General features: G+C 40.8%; 1 protein-coding gene across 3 annotated transcripts in view; it reads right to left on the bottom strand.

Moving 5' to 3' along the window:
- Nucleotides 1-18,743, bottom strand: part of DMGDH (dimethylglycine dehydrogenase) — a 164,605-nt gene that overhangs the window by 103,414 nt on the left and 42,448 nt on the right. The window lies entirely within an intron of this gene.

Raw genomic sequence — 18,743 nt, 5'->3', positions numbered from 1 at the left:
GTAACTGCAAAATGATAAATCATACCTTTCTGTTTAGTAGATTAAGAAATATTGGTTCCGCATTCATGAAATGTGGGCTTCTTTCCATGCTGAAGAAGCCTTAAACATGGCTATGATGAACAGATATACCTATATTTTCTGACTTCAGGGGCAATAAATAATCCTTTTCACTCCCCTCTAAATGTACTTGTTTCTCTTACCTACTTATTCATTCATTCTCTTCAATAAATATTTAGTAAGGCTGCTATGAGTCAGACACTGTTCTAGAAATTCACAGTGTGATTAACTGGCCTGGTTGGCCTGGGACAAACCCAGTTTTAGCACTGAAAGCCCTGTGTCCTGGGAAACCCCTCTCTCCTAGGCCAAAGTTGGTCCTCCTAGAGCCTGTATCAGTGAGGTGAGGTTGAAATTTTAGAGGGGCCCCTTACTCAAAAGGTTATTTTCAAGAAAAAACTTGGAGGAGATAAGGATGGCAACACAGGATATCTTGGAGAAGTCCAAAGAGGTCAAAGCCTAAGGAAGCCAGCTTGCCCCACATTTTCGAGGAACAGCCGAGGAACCAGGAGACATGATGAGAAAGTCACAGGAGCTGAGATCTGGAAGTTAGGAAAGTCTCATTATGTCAGGACTTGGCAGTCTTAACAAAGATCTTGGCTTTTACTCTGAATCATATGAGAGGACACAGAAGAGTTTTGAACCAAGAGAGGACGGGATTACTTTGGTTGCTGCATTGAGAATAAACCACAAAGATGTCAGAGCGAGAAAAGAGAGGTATAAGATTTAAACCATCTTTTTGAAAGTTCTGATTCCTCTTAGCTGTACCCACGGAAACTGAAGGAAAGATTTTTGCCCATCTAGGGGCTCAGTTTTATCTTTAAGAGAAAGAGATCAGGGGGAGGAGTCTTTACTCTTTCCTTCTCTAATCGTGATGGCTGATTCTCACTATTATAATGAGGGAAGCAGTTTTAAACATGATGAACATTAACAGTATTATCGAAATTGAAAGTCTCACAGTGGCACAAACTTATTGCCATGGAGTGTTGTTAAGGATGTGCGGTCTGGGGACAGACCACCTGAGTCTGAATCTCAGTTCTGCTGCATACTATCTGGCCTTGAACAAGCGGCTTAGCTTAGAGACATTCCTTGGAATGTTCTCTCATCTGTAGGAATAACAGCTGTACTTATAGAGTTACTGGGACAATTCAATGCGTTACGCCTGGAGCAGTATAAGTGCTCATTAATGTTATGCATTCTCATAATTATTAAGTCATCCAGCAACAGAGGCTCAGCTTTGAAACAGATGTGAGCTTTCAAAGATAGGGCTTGTGACTTACTAATCACCCATATTTAGCTCTGAGCACAACATTTGCTGAATGAATAAAAAACTGTTACTAAAGCATCATATTTTTAAAATTTATTTATTTTTAGTTGGGAGATCATTGCTTCACAATGTTGTATTGGTTTCTGCCATACATCATCATGAATCAGCCATAGGTATACATATGTCCCCTCCCTCTTGAAGCTCCCTCCCACCTCCCAACCCATCCCACCCCTCTAGGTCATCACAGAGCACCAGATTGAGCTCCCTGCATCATACAGCAAATTCTGACTGGCTATCTATTTTTACACATGGTGTATATGTTTCAACGCTACTCCCTCCGTTTATCCCACCCTCCCCTCCCCCCACTGTGTCCACAGGTCTGTTGTCCGTGTCTGCATCTCTAGTGCTGCCCTGCAAATGGTATCATTTTTTCTAGATTCCGTATATATGTAATACATCATATTTATTTTTCTCTTTTTGACACATACTTAACTCTGTATAACAGTTCATGTTCATCCACCTCACTAGAACTGACTCAGATTTGTTCCTTTCTATGGCTGAGTGATATTCCATTGTGTGTGTGTGTGTGTGTGTGTGTGTGTAGCACAACTTCTTAATCCATTCATCTATTAATGGACATCTAGGCTGCTTCCATGCCCTGGCTGTTGGAAATAGTGCTGCAATGAACACTGGGGTACATGGGTCTTTCAGAATTGTGATTTTGTAAGGGTATATGCCCAGTTTAGATTGCTCGGTCTTATGGTAGCTTTATTCCTAACTTTTTAAGAAATCTCCATACTGTTCTCCATAGTGGCTGTATCAATTTACATTCCCATAAACAGTATAAGAGGGTTCCATTTTCTCCACATCCTCTCCAGCATTTATTGTTTGTAGATTTTTTTGCTGATGGCCATTCTGACAGGTGTGAGGTGATACCTCATTGTAGTTTTTGATTTGCATTTCTCTAATAATAAGTGATGTTGAGCATTTTCATGTGTTTACTAGCCATATGTGTATCTTCTTTAGAGAAAACAAAGAAGATTACAAGAGATAAGGGAGGACAGTACAAAATGATCAAGGGATCAATCCAAGAAGAAGACACAACAATTCTAAATAGTTATTCAAACAACACTGGAGTACCTCAATACATAAGGCAAACACTAACAGACATAAGGAGAAGGCAATGGCACCCCACTCCAGTACTCTTGCCTGGAAAATCCCATGGACGGAGGAGCCTGGTGGGCTGCAGTCCATGGGGTCGCAAAGAGTTGGACACGACTGAGCGACTTCACTTTCACTTTTCACTTTCAGGCGTTTGGGAAGGAAATGGCAACCCACTCCAGTGTTCTTGTCTGGAGAATCCCAGGGACGGGGGAGCCTGGTGGGCTGCCGTCTATGGGGTCGCACAGAGTCGGACATGACTGAAGCGACTTAGCAGCAGCAGCAGCAACAGACATAAAAGGGGAAATCGACAGTAACACAATAATAGGAGGGGACTTTTACACCCCATTTACACCAATAGACAGATAATAAAAACAGAAAATTCATAAGGAAATGCAAGCCTTAAATGACACATTAGATCAGATGAACCTAAATGATATCTTCACGACAGTCCATCCAAACACAGAAAAATAACACTTTCTTCTCAAGTGAACATGGAACATTCTCCAGGATAGATCACATCTTGAGTCACAAATCAAGCCTTGGTAAATTAAGAAAATTGAAATCATATCAAGTATATTTTCAGATGAAAATGCTATGAGACTAGATGTCAATTACAGGGAAAAAAACTGTAAAAAAAACATGAACACATGGAGATTAAACAATGTTTCTAAATAACCAACAGGTTACTAAAAATATGAAAAGGCAAATCAAAAATTCCTAGAAACAAATGACTGAAAACACAATGACTCAAAACCTATGGGATGCAGCAAAAGCAGTTCTAAGAGGGAAGTTTACACCAGTATAATCTTACCTCAAGAAAAAAGAGAAACATCAAATAGACAACCTAATATTACACATAAAGCAACAGGAAAAAGAAGAACAGTTATATTATTTTATGAACTTAAAAAATTGAGTTTAAGAACAGATAATTTAAAGACCATCTTTTGCCTTGGAAAGTAAATATTTAAACCCTGGACACAAGAGAGATTATCTTAGAAATAAGTTCTATCAGCCAGTGTTCTGGTGTGCCAGCAACAGAACCCATTCTATCAAGTTTAAGCAGGAAAATGTTCATTAAAGACTATTCAGAAGTTCAAAGAACCTTCAGGAGGACTAGAGTCAGACTGATCTTAACAAGGAACATTCAAACCAGTCCATGAGTGAGCCCACTGCTGACACGAAATATGAGGCCCACGTCCCTCCTTCACTGCTGCTTTGGCCACACCCACTTCAAATAAGGGGTCTACATGATGCCTGCTTCAATACACCCACTGCTTCTCACTCATACTCTCAAGCTGATGTGTGGCCTCAATCATGCACCTGCTAATCCTAGCTGTCAGGAAAGCTGGGAAAGTGAATTGGGGGGGGGGGGGTTTACTTGAGGCAAGACTTCTAGAATGGGAAATTACCCCTAAACATAGGAAAGATAGTCAAAGATTGGTAGGCAGCCAGAAAATACAACCACATTAACCAAGAGAAATCAAATATTCAGTTGACTAGAAATAGAGACAACTCATTGGAAAAGACCTTGATGCTGGGAAAGATTGAGGGTGAAAGGAGAAGGGGGCAGCAGAGGATGAGATGGTTAGATAGCATCACTAACTCAATGGACATGAATTTGAACAAACTCTGAGAGATAGCAAAGGACAAAGAAGCCTGGCGTGCTGCAGTCCATGAGGTCACAGTCAGACATGACTTAGTGACAGAACAGCAGCAATAAAAAACCCTTATGGTACTCTCACATGAGAATCTAACCATACATATGAGATATATATCATGTTGAATGCATAACTGAGGTTTAGTTCAATTCAGTTCAGTCGTGTCCGACTCTTTGAGACCCCATGAACCGCAGCATGCCAGGCTTCCCTGTCCATCACCAATTCCTGGAGTTTGCTCAAACTCATGTCCATTGAGTCAGTGATGCCATCCAACCACCTAACCCTCTGTTGCCCCCTTCTCCTCCTGCCTTCAATCTTTCCCAGCATCAGGGGCTTTTCAAATGAGTCAGCTCTTTGCATCAGGTGGCCAAAGTGTTGGAGTCTCAGCTTAAACATCAGTCCTTCCACTGAATATTCAGGACTGATTTCCTTTAGGATGGACTGGTTGGATCTCCTTGCAGTCCAAGGGACTCTCAAGAGTCTTCTCCAACACCACAGTTCAAAAGCATCAATTCTTCAGCACTCAGCTTTCTTTCTAATTGAGGTTGTAAACTGAAATTTCAAGTTAGAGATAATGATTGAAATCAAAACTAGAAAGAGGGGGAAAATCTATTCAAGTTTTCCATTAACTTTAATGACTGTGAGGATCTGATTTAAAATAGAGTATGTACATATAACTCTTAGATCTGCTCAATTTATTTTTCCAGATTTTCTTTCCAATGAAAATAGAAATACAGCATCTTAGAGCCCAGGGAGAATAACTCTTCTGGTTTGACTCTATTGTTGTTGATGAAAGGACGCTGAAGCCCAGGAAAGCTCAGTGATTTACTCAAGGGTCATTGTTGAAAAGAAATGATGTTGAAAGGCCAAATAGTTTCCTGTTGTTTGAAGAACTCCTTTTCAGAGCCTCCCACAGTAGAGTGCGGAAGCAAGTTTCTTTGATCAAAAGAGCCCAAATCTTGGCTGCCTTCAACATCCAACCAGAAGGGCTGCTTGCACTCGCCGTGTCCATTCTTTTGGAGAGATTTATCCCCATCTCCTCCCAAGGATGCTGCATCCCAAAGCCTCAGACATGAAGAATGAGATCAATAAAATCAATTTCCACAGAGGCTATAATGTGGAAAATACTGCTTATTTCCCCCTGCTAAATCAAACAATTGAATCAGCTTTCCCTGCAAATCCTCTCCCTTCATTGTAGCATCATGACATTTATTTGACAAATATTTATTGGAGGCCTACTTTGTGTCAAGCACCATACAAGGCAATGGTCTGAATCTAAATGCATTAGTGCTTTGGGATTAATTTGGAGAGCACAGAAGCTCACTCCATCTAATTAGTCTCTTCTTTAAAATATGGTAGAAAAACCCACTGGCTGTCATCACCATGAAATAATGGGCAGTTGTTAAAGTGAATAAATAGCCTTTGAAGAACATGTTCTGATTCTTAGAAACATTTTTAAGGAACAGAATAGAACATTTTAAGGAGGATATGATGCGGAAAACAAATTTAATTAATTAGCTAATTAATGTAACTAAAGGCACCCAGCTATGTTCTATATCTCTATAAGCATCACCAGTGGATAATGGGAGAGGAGCACTAAGAGGCTGGGCCATCCAAAGGACCAGTTAAAATTCTGTTGCTTGGTTCTTTGCCTACACAGTATCAATTGCCATAGGACAAACTACTGTTAATGTTGATATGACCAAATGATAGAGAGTGGGGTGAGATAGTGAAAAAAGGAGATTAGGTAAAGAGTAGGGACCCATATTCAAGTCCAATAAAGGCTCCAATAAAGATATGTGTGACCTTCACAAATCATTAAATCACTCTCAGCCCCAGTCTCTTAAAAACAAACGAGAGTCAGGAAAAAAGACAAACTGAGGAATGAGAGGGCTTCCCTGGTGGCTCAGGGGTAAAGAATCCGCCTGTAAATGCAGGTGATGTGGGTTCGATCCCTGGGTCAGGAAGATCCCCTGGAGAAGGAAATGACCACCCACTCCAGTATTCTTGCCTGGGAAATCCCATGGATAAAGAAGCCTACTGGGCTACAGTCCATGGGGTTGCAAAAGAGTCAGACACGACTTAACAACTAAACAACAACAACAAGGAATGAGAAAATTTGCAAATCATATACCTGAATAGGGCTAATATCCAGAATACATAAAGAATTCCTACAACTCAGCACTTTTTAAGTCTGATTAAAAAATGGATAAATGACTTGAACAGACATTTCTCCAAAGAAGATATAGAAATGGCCAACAAGCATATAAAAAGATGCTCAACACCACTAAACTTTAAGGAAAAGCAAACCAAAGCCACAATGAGATATCAACTCATACCCATTAGAAATAGCAAGTGTTGGTGAGGATGTGGTGAAATTGGAACACTTGCACACTCTTGGCAAGAATGTATAATGGTATAGCCCCTAAGGAAAAGAGTACAGTGGCTCCTTACAAAATTAAAAATAGAACTGATGGGATAAAATTTAAGTTTTAAGGCAAGACAAGAAAATTTAGCATAACATATTTTCTGTCTATATTGACTGCTCCCTTACGCGTGATGTGTGTCTTCATTTTACATTAACCATTAACCAAAGCCAGGAACCCCTGGTAGATCATTAAGATCAATGAGCTTTTTTTTACTTCTTCTGATGACAGCAGTGTAACTCCTTAGAAGATTAATTTTTCCTTTCCTAGTTCTGTAAAGGATCATGGTGACCTGTAGCTTGCTTAGTACAAGTTTTTCTGGACTATGTATCTTTGGTAAACTTTATGTAAAACGTCAGTGTGTCATTTTGATGTATAATCCTTTGTCTTGAAAATGTGTAACACTGCGCCTTTGATTTCTAACAAAAGGAATAGTCCTCAGAGTTTTATGAAGACTGTCTCTTGGGTTATATCTGTCAGACTGGCTTGAACAAAATTCTCTATTTCACTTTTAGATTGACTTTTTATTTTTACCTAAAAGAATTATCATGTTATTCTACTTCTGGGTGTATACCCAAAAACTGAAAGCAGAACCCAACCATATTTTTGTATACCTATGTTCACAGCAGCAGTATTCACAATAGCCAAAAAGCAGAAGTTACCCAAGTGTAAACTGACAGATGGACTGATGAACAAAATGTAGTATATACACAAAATTGTATATTATTTAGCCTTAAAGAGGAAGAAAATTCTCATATGCTACAACGTGAATGAACCTTGAAGACATTATGATAAGTGAAATAAGCCAGTCATAAAAGAAAAAAATGCTATAGGATCCCACTTGTATAGGGTTCCCAGAGTAGTCAAGTTCATAGAGGCAGAAAATAGAATGGTCCAGGAAATGAGGGAAGGTCAAAATGGGGATTAATTGTTTAATGGGTACTGAGTTTCAGTTTGAGAAGATATTTTTAAAGGTTCGAGAAGTTCTAGAAAGGGATGGTAGTAGAGTACACGACAAAGGGAATGCACTTAAATAATTAGAGCCTTGCTCTGGATTAGATCTTCCTTTAAGGAAATGTTGTAGCTGGTTTGGTCTTCTGTCCAGACCACTAAAACTTTCTCCATATCTTATAATAAATAAGGCTGTTTCACTTTCTTATAGTGAGTTCACTGGAGGGGCCATTTTAAGTTCCTTTAAGAACTTTACCTTTGCATTTACAACTTGGCTAACTGTTTAATGAAAGAGGTCTAGCTTTCAGCCTATCTCTGCTTAAACCAAGATACTTCATTTAAGTTGAGAGATACGTGACTCTTTCTTCCACTTGAACACTTACAGGCCGTTGCAGGGTTATTAATTGGCCTAATTTCAGTATTGTTGTGTCTCAGGGAATAGGGAAGCCCAAGGAGAGGGAGAGAGATGGGTAATGGCAAATCAGTTGTAATAGGCAGAACACACAACATTTACCAAGGTTGTCATTTTGTATGGGCAAAGTTCATGGTGCCCACAGCACTAATATCCAAGAACTAAAACATTACCAGCAACCCAAAAGTACTCCCTGCCTTTCCTGTCACTCCCCGCTTCCCCTAGGGTAACAAATATCATGACTTCTAAGAGCACAGTTTCATTTTCCTGCTTCTGTACACAATATACATGTAATCTTACAATAATGCCCTTTTGTGTCTGGATTCTTTTACACAACAGTGTGACATTCATCCACTTTGTTGCACGTGGTTACAAGTGAATGATTCACTTTATGTATAGAATGCCGCAGTGTAAGTGTGTCACAATTCCTTTATCCACTCTGTTATCAGTGGGCAGTTCCCACTTTGGGCCTTTTATGAATGGGCTGCTGTGAACATTTTGTACATTTCTTTTGAGGAACAATTATACATGTTTCACCCAGGAACAAAATTGCTTGATACAGATATGTGCAGCTCCAAAAGATACCGCCAAACATTTTTCCTAAAGAGTTGTACCAATTTGTACTCTTACCAGCAAGGAACAGTATGAAAAGGCAAAAAGATACGACACTGAAAGATGAACTCCCCAGGTCCGTAGGTGCCCAATATGGTACTGGAGAAGAGTGGAGAAATAATTAGAGAGAATGAAGAGATGGAGCCAAAGCAAAAACAACACCCAGTTGTGGATGTGACTGGTGATGGAAGTAAAGTCCAATGCTGTAAAGAACAATTTTGCATAGGAACCTGGAATGTTAGGTCCATGAATCCAGGTAAATTGGAAGTGTTTGCCATCTCAAACAGGAGATGGCAAGAGTGAATATTGACATTTTAGGAATCAGTGAACTAAAATGGACTGGAATGGGCAAATTTATTTCAGATGACCATCATATCTACTGTTGTGGGCAGGAATCCCTCAGAAGAAATGGAGTGGCCCTCAGAGTCAACAAAAGAGTCTGAAACACAATACTTGGGTGCAATCTCAAAAACGAATGAATGATCTCTGTTAGTTTCCAAGGCAAACCATTTAGTATCACAGTAATCCAAGTCTCTGCCCCAACCCCTAAGGCCGAAGAAGCTGAAGTTGTACTCTTCTATGAGGATCTACAAGACATTCTAGAACTAACACCAAAAAAAGATGTCCTTTTCATCATAGGGAAGACTGAATGCAAAAGTAGGGGGTCAAGAGATACCTGGAGTAACAGGCAAGCTTGGCCTTGAAGTACAACATGAAGCAGGGCAAAGGCTAATAGAGTTTTGCCAAGAGAATGCACTGGTCATAGCAAACACCCTTTTCCAACAATACAAGAGACAATTCTACACATGAACATAACCAGAGAGTCAATACCAAAATCAGATTGATTATATATTCTTTGCAGTTGAAGATGGGGAACTCTATACAGTCAGCAAAAACAAGACCAGGAGCTGACTATGGCTCAGATCATGAACTCCTTATTGCAAAATTTAGACTTAGAGTGAAGAAAGTAGGGAAAACCACTAGACCAATCAGGTATGACCTAAATTAAATCCCTTATGATTATATAGTGAAAGTGACAAATAGATTCAAGGAATTAGATCTGCTAGAGTGCATTAAGAACTATTGACGGAGATTCTTGACACTGTACAGGATGCAATGATCAAGACCATTCCTAAAAAAAAGAAATGCAAAAGGGCAAAACGGTTGTCTGAGGAGGCCTTACAAATAGCAAAGAAAAGAAGAGAAGCTAAAGGCAAAGGCGAAAAGGAAAGATATACCCATATGAATGCAGAGTTCCAAAGAATAACAAGGAGAGATAACAAAGCCTTTCTCAATGATCAGTGCAAAGAAATAGAGAAAAACAATACAATGGGAAGGACTAGAGATCTCTTCAAAAAAATTAGAGATTATCAAGGGAACATTTCATGCAAAGATGGGCACAATAATGAACAGAAATGGTATGGACCTAACAGAGGCAGAAGATATTAAGAAGAGGTGGCAAGAATACACAGAAGAATTATATAAGAAAGATCTTAATGACCCAGATAACCATGATGGTATGATTACTCACCTATATCCAGATACCCTGGAATGCAAAGTCAAATGGGCCTTAAGAAGCATCACTACAAGCAAAGCTAGTGGAAGTGATGGAATTCCAGTTGAGCTATTTCAAATCCTAAAGATGATGCTGTGAAAGTGCTGCACTCAAGATGCCAGCAAATTTGGAAAACTCAGCAGTGGCCACAGGACTGGAAAAGGTCAGTTTCCATTCCAGTCCCAAAGACAGGCAATGCCAAAGAATATTCAATCTACTGCACAATTGCACTCATCTCACATGCTAGCAAAGTAGTGCTAAATATTCTCCAAGCAAGGCTTCAACAGTACATGAACCTAGAACTTCCAGATGTTCAAGCTGGATTTAGAAAAGGTGAGGAACCAGAGATCAAATTGCCAACATCTGTTGGATTACCGAAAAAGCAAGAGAGTGCCAGAAAAATATCTACTTCTGCTTTATTGTCTCCAACAAAGACTTTGACTGTGTGGATCACAACAAACTGTGGAAAATTCCTCACAAGATGGGAATACAAGACCACCTGACCTGCCTCCTGAGAAATCTGTATGCAGGTCAAGAAGCAACAGTTAGACATGGAGCAACAGACTTATTCCAAATCAGAAAAGGAGTACATCAAGGTTGTATATTGTCACCCTGCTTATTTAACTTATATGCAGAGTACATCATGCGAAATTCTTGGCTGAATGAAGCACAAGCTGGAATCAAGATTGCTGGGAGATAATAACTTCAGATACCCATATGACACCACCTTATGGCAGAAAGCAAAGAACTAAAGAGCCTCTTGATGAAAGTGAAAGAGGAGAGTGAAAAAGTTGGCTTAAAACTCAACATTCAGAAATCTAAGATCATGGCATCCAGTCCCATCACCTCATGGGAAACAGATGGAGAAACAATGGAAACAGTGAGAGACTTTATTTTTGCGGGCTCCAAAATCACTGCAGATGGTGACTGCAGCCATGAAATTAAAAGATGCTTGCTCCTTGGAAGAAAAGCTATGACCAACCTAGACAGCATATTAAAAAGCAGAGACATTACTTTTCCAACAAAGGTCTGTCTAGTCAAGGCTATGGTTTTTCCAGTAGTCATGTATGGATGTGAGAGTTGGACTGTGAAGAAGGCTGAGCGCCGAAGAATTGATGCTTTTGAACTATGGTGTTGGAGAAGACTCTTGAGAGTCCCTTGGACTGCAAGGAGATCCAACCAGTCCATTCTGAAGTAAATCAGTCCTGAATATTCATTGGAAGGACTGATGCTAAAGCTGAAACTCCAATACTTTGAACACCTGATGTGAAGAGCTGACTCATTTGAAAAGAGTCTGATGCTGGGAAAGATTGAAGACAGGAAGAAAAGGGAACGACAGAGGATGAGATGGTTGGATGGTATCACTGACTTGATGGGCATGAGCTTGAGCAAGCTCTGGGAGTTGGTGATGGACAGGGGAGCCTGGCGTGATACAGTCCATGTGGTTGCAAAGAGCTGGACACTTCTGAATGACTGAACAGAACTGAACCAGCAGAGATGAGAGTTCTCTGGTTCCCCATCCTTCCCAACATTTTCTATTTTTCTTGTTAGTTACTCTAGATTATTTGTAATTGTATGGCTGGGAGCTCGTTTCTGAAAGTGCCAGCTTCTTTTTAAAATTCTTTAAGCTGGGTAGGTTATAAAAACCAAGAAAAGTGGAAACCAGGGAAGAATAAATTAGAGAGAATTTTATTTGTAATGTATCCCTTGCTTTACTCTTTTTGGTTCCTATTATATGCACATATTAATTTGAAAAACATATAGGTTCCTGTAATCCTGAGGTTCAGAAACTGGAGGATGATAAGACTTTTACTACTTAGAAATATGTTACTACTTTCCTAAGTTAACTGAGGGCTGTGCACTGATAATGATATTTTTGTTGTTCAGTCACTGTCTTTGCCCAGCTCTTTGCAACCCCATGGACTGTAGCATGCCAGGCTTCCCTGTCCTCCACTATCTCCCAGAGTTTGCTCAAACTCATGTCCATTGAGTTGGTGATGCCATTGAACTATCTCATCCTCTGTCAACCCCTTCTCCTCTTGCCCTCAATTTCTCCCAGCATTAGGGTCTTTTCCAATGAGTCAACTCTTTCCTTCAGCTGGCCAAAGTATTGGAGCTTCAGCTTCAGTTCTTCCAATGAATATTCAGGACTGATTTCCTTTAGGATTGACTGGTTGGATCTCCTTGCAGTCCAAGGGACTCTCAAGAGTCTTCTCTAGCACCACAATTTGAAAGCATCAGTTCTTCAGTGCTCAGCCTTCTTTATGATCCACCTCTCACATCCATACATGACTACTGGAAAAACTACACCTTTGTCAGGAAAGTGATGTCTCTGTTTTTTAATATACTGGCTAGGTTTGTCGCAGCTTTTCTTCCAAGCAGCAAGCATCTTTTAGTTTTGTGGTTCCAGTCAGTGTTCTCCATGATTTTGGAGCACAAGAAAATAAAGTCTGTCACTGTTTCCACTTTTTCCCGTCTATTTGCCATGAAGTGATGGAACCAGATACCATGATCTTCATTTGTCGAATGTTGAGTTTTAAGCTAACTTTTTCACTCTTCTCTTTCACCCTCATCAAGAAACTCTTTGATTCCTCTTGGCTTTCTGTCATTAGAGTGATATCAGATGCATATCTGAGGTTGTTGGTATTTCTCCAGGCAATCTTGATTCCAGCTTGTGCTTCATTCAGCCCAGCATTTCACACGATGTACTGTTCATATAAGCTAAACAAGCAGGGTGACAATATACAGCCTTGATATACTCCTTTCCCAATTTTGACCCAGTTCGTTGTTCCATGTCTGGTTCTAACTTTTGCCTCTTGACCTGCATACAGGTTTCTCAGAAAGCAGGTAAGGTGGTCTTGTATTCCCATCTCTTAAGAATTTTCCAGTTTTTTGTGATTCACATAGTGTAATCAAAGGCTTTAGTATAATCAATGCAGAAGCAGAAGTATATGTCTTTTTGGAATTCCCTTGATTTTTATATAATCCAAAGGATGTTGGCAATTTGATCTCTGGTTCCTCTGCCTTTTCTAAACCCACTGTGTACATCTGGAGGTTCATGTACTGTTGAAACTTAGCTTGAAGGATTTGGAGGTAAGTTAGCAAAAACTTACCTTGCTAATGTGTGAAATGAGTGCAATTAAACAGTAGTCTGGACAATTTTTGGCATTGCCCTACTTTGGGATTGGAATGATAACTGACCTTTTCCAGTCCTGTGGCCACTGCTGAGTTTTCCAAATTTGCTGGCATATTGAGTGCAGCACTTTCTCAGCATCATCTTCTAGGATTTGAAATAGCTCAACTGGAATTTCATCACCTCCGCTAGCTTTGCTTGTAGTAGTGCTTCCTAAAGCCCACTTGACTTCACATTCCAGGATGTCTGGCTCTAGGTGAGTGACCATAACATCGTGTGTGGTCGTTAAGACCTTTTTTGTACAATTCTTTTCTAATTTCTTGTCACCTCTTCTTCTGTGAGGTCCTGGCCATTTCTGTCCTTTATTGTGGCCATCTTTGCATGAAATGTTCCCTTGGTATCTCCAATTTTCTAGAAGAGATCTCTAGTCTTTCCCATTCTTTGTTTTCCGCTATATCTTTGCATTGTTCACTTAAGAAGGTTTTCTTATCTCTCCTTGTTATTCTTTGGAACTCTGCATTCAGATGGGTAAATCTTTCCCTTTCTCCTTTGCCTTTCACTTCTCTTCTTTTCTCAGCTATTTTGAAGGCCTCCTCAGACAACCACTTTACCTTCTTGCATTTAAACTAAAGTCATATACCAGCTTGTACCCAAAAAATGCTTTACATGGACAAAGATTTCTACTATCATCACCAAGCTAAAAACCCTCACCAAATCCTCTTCAGAATCAACTGATGTATAAAACAGTGATGTGCAAACCAATAGGAAACAGAAAAGAGAAAACAGCATGCTTTTTTGTAAGAAAGAAAAAGGGAAGGGAATCTTTTGGTCCAGCCCAAAAGAGTTTCCCATCAAACATAAACTCCTCAGCGAGGTCCTCATGTCTAATACTTCCTGTGCTGGATACCACTCTCACCCCAACACCCACGACATTTTCTTTATGCCACCATGTCTCCCTTCTCATGCCGCACACCCACCAACCTGGTGAGTATTTCCCCTGAAGGGTCTGGACCAAGACACGGGGTTGTCCCCAGAGTATGACTCCTAAATCAGGAATTGTGTGGGAGCTGATGGGCCATATAAACATCACATGCCAGCCCCACAGGAAAAGGGAATCTTTGGCCTCTGCTCCAGCTTCTCCCATTCAAAGAAGCAAATGAAGTCTTACTGATCTTTCAAAGATGAAGGAAATCAAGGTTAGATTGCCTATCTCAGGAATTATGGTATTCCTTTTCCCGTACCCACTTAAAACATCAAAGTTTCACTATGACTGGACAAGCCAGGGATTACACACACTCTAAGAGTCGTCATGTGGATGATAGCCTGAACAGGGCAGACTGTTTTCTGTCAGTAACTAATTGTATGTCCAGCGAATCTAAACTTCTCTTGATCAGGGGAAGGGACCTCTGTGTTGGGTCAGGTGAGTGGGAAGGGCCATGAGTTGGATGAGGTTATAAAGAGTTTGGGGAGTTATTGTCAGAAAAACAGTTTACTAAAAAGGAAGAATAAAGTCTCTTTAAAGACCATGATCTCTGCTGTCATTTGGCCTGGGCTGCAGTCCTCCTCTCAGTTCTGCGCTTCTTATTGGCATGATCTTGGGAAGGTTCCCATTTAACCTGTGTGCCTCAGTATTGTCATCAATAAAATGGGAATGGCAAAATACCTACCTCTTGGGGTTACTGTAAAGATTACACGATGCCTATGAAGCACTTAGCACAGCAAACTCCACATAGTAAGTGCTCATAAGTTATAGTTTCTGGGTTTTCTTTTTTTAAAGAAAAAGAGGAAAAGGGCACTTGACTGAAGAAGACTGGCTAATTATGCCATTAGAAGGCATTGAAGGAAAGGCAGGAGAGGAGAGAAAATTTCAGAGCTAGAAATAGAACTTGGGAAGCAATTATACTGGGAGGACAGTCTGGGAGACTGGGGGTGTCCAGAATTTACAGGAACACTGGCCACAGGGTTTCTCTGTGGAATCCAGGAAACTGAACAAGTTGGCAGATGTGTGAGCTCTGAGAGAAGCATTTTTACCTGTGGTGGAAATAAGCTCTGAACAGTCCAGCAAAAATGAAAACCACTATTTCTCCAGAAACTAGGAATGGGCAGAAGTTGAAGGCAGGAATAGGAGCCAGAGGTATCCTCCTAGCCAGCTCAAGCAAGTGCTTGCTGATTACAAGAGGAATGCAAAAAAAAAAAAAAGAAGAACATGGGAAAAGGCTGGTTTTTGCTCTAAGCATATGCTAAGCCAATTGCAAGAAAAGAATCTGAGAAGTCACCTGGCTTTAACTTGAATTTTAAATAAGTAAACAGGGCCCTTAGAAGGGGAGGAACTGTGTGATGTGGGTTAACTGTCCTGGGATCATGTTGAGTGCGGCCACTGCAATGGGCGGAGGGAATGAAGCTCAGACGACCCTGGAACAACACAGGTTTGAAATGCACAGGTCCACTTATACATGGATTTTTTTTCGATAGCAAATACTACAGTAAGATGGAATTTCACTTCCCAGGTGGCTCAGTGTTAAAGAATTCACCTGCCAATGCAGGAGACTCGGATTCCATCTCTGGGTCGGGAAGATCCCCTGGAGAAGGAAATGGCAACTCACTCCAGTATTCTTGCCTGGGAAATCCCATGGACAGAGGAGCCTGGAGGGCTACGGTCCATGGGGTCGCAAAGAGTCAGACACAACTTAGCAACTAAACAACAAATATTCAACTTGCTGGTGGTTGAATCTGAGGATGCTGAATCACGGATACAGAGGAACTGCTGATAAGGAGGCAGATTTTCAACTGTGCAGAGGATTGGCTCCCCTAATTCCTGAGTTATGCTGGCACCAGCTGGACTACCAGAAAAGATAAAATGAGAAATGGCTGTGTACCCAGGGAAGAGAGTTTTAGGTAAAAAGCCCACTCTCATCAACCCTTTATGATGATCCCCAGCAGTGGCAACAAAAAAGTAACTGAGATTAGTGGCAATGAAAAAATGTAAGGAAAGTGAAACTTTCGGTTTGGGGGCTATTTGGGAGAACTTGGACCAAAGGACATCTCACATATATTTGATAATCCCTAATATTCCTTCTGGCACCCCACTCCAGTACTCTGGCCTGGAAAATCCCACGGACAGAGGAGCCTGGTAGGCTGCAGTCCATGGGGTCGCAAAGAGTTGGACACGACTGAGTGACTTCACTTTCATGTTTCACTTTCATGCATTGGAGAAGGAAATGGCAACCCACCCCAGTGTTCTTGCCTGGAGAATCCCAGGGACGGGGGAGCCTGGTGGGCTGCCGTCTATGGGGTCACACAGAGTCGGACACGACTGAAGCGCCTTAGCAGCGTGGCAGCAGCAGCAATATACCTTCTGTTTATAGCAGAGGTCAAAACCTCATATGCCTTCCAGGTAAGGTGAGTACATGAACCAATCTCTGAAAGTAGAACAACTAACCGGGTGTGGATCAGACTGGCAAAAGGGAAGGCGCCACATAAAGGAATCCACATTCTATTAAAAAACAAACAACACTGACCTTGCCAAAGGAAACATAGAAGCTGGCCCCATTTTTATGTCACCAGTTTGCAAACACTGTTCTACATGATGTTAAAACATAAAATGTGTTCAATGGTTTAAAGGCTAAAACATTTTTAGTCTAAAAAGCTCTATGAAAAGCCACTTTCATTTTAAAGATGATCCAAATTGAATGGAATGAAAAGTCCTGACATTTTTTTCATCTGCATATTGATAAAGGGGACATTTTAACTCTTACACAAGATGAAATCTATTTTCCCCTTGGGGAAAAGGAGGAAATGTCCTTTACCCCCAACCTTGGTCTTTGAAACATTGTATAAATTGAGCTTCCCAGTGGTAAAGTATCTGACTGCCAATGCAGGAGATGCAAGAGACACAAATTCTATCCCTGGATTAGGAAGATCCCCTGAAGTAGGAAATGGCAACCTGCTCCAGTATTCTTGCCTGGAAAATTCCATGGACAGAGGAGCCTGGTGGGCTACAGTCCACGGGGTCCCAAAGAGTCAGACTCGACTGAGCACGCATGAACACGAACAGGCCTTAAGTGTCTGTTAAATGAATGCATGGCGTTATAAGCAGAGCAAAGCGCTAGAGCTGGAGACAGAACCATGACCTCTGTTTTTGAGGTTATAAAAGTAGGAGAGTGGACCTTCAACTCTAACCCTCCTCTTTCTCTTCAGGATTTTTTTTTGTGTGTGTAAGTTTTTAAAACAACATTTATTTCTTAAAAGTTAACATGTGCATAATAGGAAACCAAAAAACACAAGAAGCAAAAAATGAAGTCATTCATAATCACAAGCAGGTTACCATCTGATGTGTCCTCTCTAGGTCTCATTTGTGCCTTTTCACAACTAAGCAACCATTTTTATGTAAGATCATACAGCTACGTATCATGCTGTTTCAAACATCATGAATATTTACCATTTCGACTGAAGCCAAATGTCTTCGTAGGAGGCCGAAGACTTCAATGCTGTATGATTTTCTTCATCTCATCGCTCCAGCAGAGAACAGAGAACATGGGCAGCTTCCCAAGAACAGCTATCACAGAACTCACTCCCCAGGTGGCCTCCAGCCACCTCAGCACTTGGTACTTTGGAAATGGGGCACAAGGACTTCAGGGATCACACCAATAACCTTTCTATATCTCCCCGACTTCATGCTTCTTAAGGACAAAGAGGGGGTGTCTACCTCACAGAATTGTGAGGAGTAAATAACATTATATGCATAAAAGGCTTAATGTAGTGCCTGGCCCATTGTAAGCACCAAGTGCCTTGTGGATACTATTAGCTATTACGGGAATTCGTAGGCGCATGAATTTTTTTTAATTGACCTAATTGGAGTGGTGGCGGGGCGGGGGCGGGGGCGGGGGCGGGGGTGGGGTGGGGATGAGGTAGAACAAGCTGAGAAGCTGAAGAAAAACAAAAGTATTTCAACAGCTGTTTATTAGTCATTTTAGAAAAGGTGAAAGTGGACAGTTGTCTAAATAAACTAAATTCCCCTCATTTAAATACAAATATTTGTGGATACATGTGTACACTTAGATACACATAGGATTCTGGAAGAATAGTTAACAGATAACAGTGGTTATCTCCAGGGACGCCTTGACCTGGGAACAGCAACTGGGGAAAGACTTTTAAATTTTTGCCAGGTGTCTATATTATCTACTGAAAATTTGCAATTCATTTTAAAATTAATCGCTGCTAGTTTAAAATCTATCCTAAATTTTGTTGAAGGTGGACAAACTGAAATTGAGAATGGCTGTTTTCAGTTTTTAATTGTCGAGCACTGATACCGCCCCCTAGCGCCTGGTACCCGCCACCACAACTTCTTTGTTAAACCCTGTGCCAAGGTGCTTCGGTCCTGAATCTTTGTGACCCAATGGACTATAGACCACCAGGCTCCTCTGTCCATGGGATTTCCCAGGCAAGAATACTGCAGTGGGTTGTTATTTCCTTCTCCAGGGGATCTTTCCGACCTAGGGATGGAACTTGCAT

The sequence above is a fragment of the Bos grunniens genome, chromosome 10 (assembly GCF_055505025.1).
Source record: "Bos grunniens cultivar Pamir isolate PY7600 chromosome 10, Bosgru_T2T1.0, whole genome shotgun sequence".
NCBI classification, from domain to species: domain Eukaryota; kingdom Metazoa; phylum Chordata; class Mammalia; order Artiodactyla; family Bovidae; genus Bos; species Bos grunniens.
The sequence above is the reverse complement of the archived record's forward strand: the minus strand, read 5'-3'. Positions and strand labels throughout refer to the sequence as shown.